We start from the raw sequence: 6211 nt of genomic DNA, 5'->3' as shown, positions 1-6211 counted from the left end.
TTTGGGTGTACTATGGCCACCCTTTGCAATATTTAAAAAAAAATTTTTTTCACATTGGAAGAGGTAGAGTGGTCTTCCCAGGCAGAGAAATCTAGTGTTAGAATCCATAGTTTTACTTACCACATTGTCTCTTGCAAAATGTCTTTCCACTGATGTTTAAAATGGGCTTAGCAAAACGTTTGAGACATAACAAATCTTTCTTAGTGTTTCTGAACATTAGGTCGTTGTCATATTTAAGTTAGTGATTGTTTTATTGTGTTTACCACTTGTGATTTTCAGAGCTGTTAGCTGTCACCCACATTATAGAATGTTGGGACTCAATTGTTGAATCTCTGCCCATAAGATCTCCCCGACTGATAATACAAATACTGAACTCAGCATTTCTCTTTCTCCCCAAAGCTAGGCTACTCCCTGAAGGTCATTCTTTCGTGTGGACTTTCTGTAATTCATTTGCCCAGAGTATACTTTTCAATGAACATAGTTCACTCTCTGTTGATTAGAGTTGTAAAGTATTTGCTGTCCGCCTGAGTTTTGCAAATTATCTGTGGTAAAGGATTAAAGTGTAAACATCAGGTCATTGACCCTCAATGCAATGGATGGTCTGACAGTATAGTTCAAAACTCTTTAAATGAATTTATTGTTTAATACATTGAAGGATTTCTTCAGGATACTTTATTGTATGCAAAAGGATTTAGGAAAAGATTCAGATGTGATTCTAAAGCTTAAGGGGTTGAATACTTCTATATATTAAAATTTTAAGGCACCATGAATGAGTGAAAGTGCTATTACTTGCATCTCTATTTAGCAATCATAGACTGTTTTGTATCATAGATTTTTTTTGGCCCATATTGTTTTTTAATTTGTAAAATTGTTGTGAGAAATTGTGCATATTTATATTTTTGTGCCTTTCAAAAAGGCCCCAAATTGATTTTAATACAGTGTATATTCTCAAGAAAAATTTTTGAATTAACTATTTGTCCAAATCAAGCATAACTATAAATCAATCTCATTTTTGCATAAGACTATTTAAATCTTGGGGTCAAGATACCAATTGCTTCCTCTATCAGAGAGTGTGATGTGACTAATCAATAATTAATAGTTGTTCATGAAAATAACCAGATGAGATTATACAGAGATATCCATTTGCAATTCAGTGGAGCTACAGATAAGTAAAAATAGAAATTTATTATCTTTCCTAACAAGGTAAACTTGGTTTTGATCATGTCACATATATGTGTAATCAATCAACAATTACTTAGTGAGTTCTCACCATATTTTCACCATATATTTAGCTCTGTAGTGCTGTTGATGCAGAAATAAGAGAAGTAGAGACTCAAGACCTCTGCTGCCTTCAAGGTACTAATAAAGTAACAATAGTTGTCCTAACTGACAGTTACCAGCAACTGCATAAATGTTTGGGTCTTCTTTCCCAGACTGCTACATCATAGACACTCTTGAGTTCTCCCCTTGCTCTATAGCCATTAATGAGGCTTCCTCCTCCACCCTCAGACTTCTACATCTTATAGTACTGAGGTTTCTGTCCTTAGCACCCATCTCTTCTTTGTTCACACTGTCCTCCTGGGTGAGCAGATAATCTCACTTAAATCCATGCCTTTGGACACATCTCTGTATTATTTTTTCAAATTTTCACCTATAGCCAGGACTTCTACCTTGAGTTCCAGATTCACGTATTGAACAATGATATTTCTACCAGGATATCTGACAGGTATTTCAAACTTAACAGGGCCAAATGGCACTATCAATTACCTTCCTTAAACCTGGTGTATCTTCTACTGCCTTCCTGTCTTCATCCCTCCCCTAAGCCTTTTCCATCTCCGTAAATGTCTCCAGCATTCTTTCATTTGTTTAGGTCAAAATCTAAGATTCATTACCAAGTGCTACTTTTGCCTCCCACCTGACATCCAATTTGTCAGTAGGAGCTGACAGTTCTACTCCTAAAATACATTCAGGATCTGCCCACTGATCCCCATTTCCTCTGCTAGAATCCTTGTCTAAACCACCACCATCTCTCACCTGGGTTAGTGCCACGGCATGCTGGTTTCCCCACAACCACGCTTGCCCACTGCATTCCAGGACATCTAGACAGAGGTCTCTCTAAAGCTTAAATCAGATCTCACCATTCTGTTGCTTAGAGATTGACCTATGACTTCGTGTAACAGCCAAAATTAAGTTCAGCCTCTTTACTGTGGTCTAGAGAGCCCACATTCTGCTTCCTTCTGGACCTCATCTCCTACTCTTCTCTTTGTCACTGCACTACAGCCATGCCAGCCTCCTTTCCAGCCCCTCTAGAATCTTCTCTCTTACTGTATTTTTTTCCTTTGAACATCCCTTGCCTCCTGCCCCAATCTCACCATGCCTGTATCTTTTTCATCATTTAGACTCAACTGAAATGTCACCTCCTCAGGCAGGCCTTGTGTGATACCCTTTTGTAAAGCTGTAGCTCTTCCCTGGTCAAATTCTTTCTCAGTACCTGATTTTATGACCTTCAGCTTACCAGTATCTCTCCAGCCCTTGCTATGTGGACAATTGCAGTGTCTCTAACAGCCAGACTGTGGTCAGAAGCATGCTGTTTTGTCTTCTTAGTTAACGTACTCTCGTCTGTATGCTTGTATGTACAATTTCATTTGAACACTCTTTAGTAAGAGACTTAGCTTATTTTTTCTCATGGCAATAATAAGAATGCTAGCTAAAATTCATTGAGTGCCGATATGTGCTAGGCACTGTGTACACTTGACATGCTTTAACTAACTGAATCCTCATAGGAAATCCATGAATTAACATTATCCCCAATATGGAAGAGAGAAAATCAAGGCACAGAGAGTGAAATAACTGCTCTTTATGAAGGTATGATAATGCCTCATACACTATCTATCATAGAGACTAGAAATCTATGAGAAATGTAATAGACACCAGATATTCATTCAAACGATCTGAATAAAAATGAGAAAGAGAGCAAAGAATATGCAGTAGCAGTTCTATGAAGTGCCAGTACATCTCATCCATAACACTTCAAGATAATTATGAAAAGGATACTCATTACCATGAGTACCTTGTTTTTTTTTGTGGTGGCTGCCTTTGCTGTGGCTTAACTTTGTATTTATCATTCCAGTCCACTCTGCCTCTGCTTAATCCAGCATTTTCGTATCTGAGCACCCATCTGTCTTCAAACAAATTCCACAGATGTCTCATCTAACCTACTCAGCTTGAAAGGCAATCGTCAGTACAGTTAAACTGAAAACAAACTCAAACCTAATCTCCTAGAGGACCAGGTCTTTGTGTGGGTTAGAGGACTTTGCTTTTGGAGTTATGAAAGAGTGTTCTTTCTTCGTGTCTTCTAGAAGTGGGAAAGCAATAACTAAAGAGAATATTGGTTAAGATATTTTTGAAATTAAGCTTTGTATGACTGTTTTAAAAAGAGTAGAATAAAATAATATGAAATAGTGGAATCCAGCTTTAACGTTTTGTCAGATTACCTGAAATTTGAAATACTCATGGGTATTTTAGTGCTGGGTGACCAGCATGGTAGCTGGTGCCTCTCTTCCTCTCTGGCTTACATGGTTACCTCTACCAACTATCTATCTTGCTGCTCTAGTCACTGGGATTATAAAAAGCAAGGCCTGTGTGACACTTGGAAACTTTATTTTAGGGGAGTGAGGAATAAAGCATAAAACAAAAAGGATAGATCCTCATACCAGATTTTTACTGCTCAGACCAAAGGAAAACACATTTTGGCTGCCAGTGCCAAGGAATCCAAGGAATGTAGCTTTGTGAGAAGAATGACAGTTTTTAGGGACTATCAGTAGAGAATAACTGCTCTAGTTTTTGAAAGACATCATGGATTAGATCTATACCTAGATTAAATCTATACATAGATTAGATCTATACTCTCCTGAAGGAAGAATGCAGGAGTTCATAATCCTTGCTTTGTTGCTCACTAACTTTTGACCTTGGGCAAGCTCCTTAATCTCAGTTTCTTTACTTTAACTTCAGTTTCCTCATTTGCAAAATAGAGATAACAACGGTGCTGCCCTCCTAAAGTCGTTCTTTGCTGAGGATAGGGACTGGCACATCTTAGGCACTTTGTAAATGTGGAATAAATGGCTGTCACTTTCCTTCTGATGTATTTAGCAGTGCTTTAGCAGAGTCGATACAGTTTGTTTGCTTGCTTGTTTAAGTAAATTCTGGGCATGGAGCCCAACATGGGGCTTGAATTCACAATGCTGAGATCAAGAGCTTATAACCAACTGAACCACCCAAGCACCACAGTGTTCATACAGTTTTAACCTAATGTAAATTAACTTGTGATTTTTTTTTATGAGCAATCATCTTATTTATAAAAAGGTGCAGCAATATTTAAAATGATACAAAATATCAATTTCAAAACAACATAAAAAAGTGAGTATATTTAATCATACTCAGTTCATAACACAGGAAAAAGGGAAGAAGAATAATTCATGCTATAGCATGTTGCTAATGTGAACTGGCAACAGAAAAACTTGGTAAAGGAAGGCAGAGGAACTCTATCTTTTAAGAATTAGAAAGGAGACAATTATCATATGGTTTCACTTATTTGTGGAGCATAAGGAATAACACGGAGGACATGGGGAGATGGAGAGAAGAAGGGAGTTGGGGAAAATTGGAGGGGGAGATGGACCATGAGAGACTGTGGACTCTGAGAAACAAACTGAGGGTTTTGAAGGGGCGGGGGGTGGGAAGTTGGGTGAGCCTTGTGGTGGGTATTGTGGAGGGCACGTATTGCATGGAGCACTGGGTGTGGTGCATAAACAATGAATTCTGATACACTGAAAAGAAATAAAAAAAGAATTAGAACAGAGAGGCTCCATAATCATCTGGCATCCGCTCAATGTTGTACCTATGGTTAGAAATGTACATGATGGGAACTCCAGGGATCGACCAGATCCTTCGTTCAAGGTCCTGGTCAACTGTGGCCACCATATAACACAGTATAACACTTGCTGAGTTATTCTCTGTACTAAGCAGTCATCTGTATAGATTCCCTTGTGTGTGCACAGTATTCATTCAAATCTTGGATCCTTGGCAATCCTTAGAGCCACTCGATACTTCTGCCCCAGTTTCTCAACTTCAGCCATTACACAGTCAGTTATACAAGGGATTTACACTTGGCATAAAGACAGTCCATCATTGACTGTACTAAATCAAGTTTGACTTTATGGAAAAGTTGATAAAGTTGGTATCAACCAGGATGTGGTAAGGTGGGCCCAGCTGTGTGTTATATTGGAATAATAACCAGTAAGAATGTTGGGGGACTTCTATTTCCTTGAAGGCACTGGGATCTTTCTTTTCTTTCTTTTTTTTTTTTTTAAGGTTTTAATCTATCCTTTTCTTTAAGCCTCTGATCTTGGAGACTAAGCATTCACTTCAATAGTCACATACTTCCTTGCTTTCTTTTGCTTCCCCATGTTTACGCCGTACTCTTTGTAACATGAGATTTTTGCATTTGTCTCCTTACCACGAATAAACATAAACTTTCTATTGCTATTACTTGCAATATTGACAATAAGCTCATGAACTTTTATTATGCTTTCATGGATATCAAGGAGTTGGTGGACACTAGACTGGAAACTGTTCATTCATTCACGCAACAAATAATTGTGGAGCACCTACGGCATGCCAATAGTGCATGTGATTACTTACATGAACCTTCAGTCTGCTAGAGATGGATATTCAATAACCTTCCTTAGTGTTTTCCACAATATATTAACTTGGCGATTTTTACTCATTTGATTTAATTCATGGGTTTAACAACTATCTATTAAGTGTCTAATACTAAACTGAGATTTTGTCGAGAATACAATGAATTGAGAAAATCCTTATTCTCATAAAATAATTAACATTTAATAAAACCATAAAAATATAAAAGATATGACTAAGAACTAAAAAAGTAATAGATATTGTCAGAAGAGAGTGAAAAAAATGAGACTAGGGAGAGAATGTTCTGAGTTATGTTCTGAAGAGGAGGAGGATTTCTATAAATAGAAAGCAGGGGGCAACCATCATGGTGGGAGACAACCTAGCATGCAGACGCTTTGGTCTGAAAATGAACTTGCATTCTAGGAAACCAACGGGATGACTTCTCCGCACCTTGCACAGCCTTCTCCACACCTTGCACAGTCTTCTCACCTATACAGTGTTGCATACTTTGATACTT

General features: G+C 37.9%; 1 pseudogene; it reads right to left on the bottom strand.

Moving 5' to 3' along the window:
* Nucleotides 1–4845: 4845 nt before the first annotated feature.
* Nucleotides 4846–5462, bottom strand: LOC111148906 (annotated as a pseudogene).
* Nucleotides 5463–6211: the final 749 nt, after the last annotated feature.

The sequence above is a fragment of the Enhydra lutris genome, unplaced genomic scaffold, assembly GCF_002288905.1.
Source record: "Enhydra lutris kenyoni isolate GAN:26980312 unplaced genomic scaffold, ASM228890v2 scaffoldscaffold21, whole genome shotgun sequence".
Lineage (NCBI taxonomy): Eukaryota > Metazoa > Chordata > Mammalia > Carnivora > Mustelidae > Enhydra > Enhydra lutris.
Note: the sequence above shows the minus strand (reverse complement) of the source record. Positions and strands in the feature narration are given on the sequence as shown.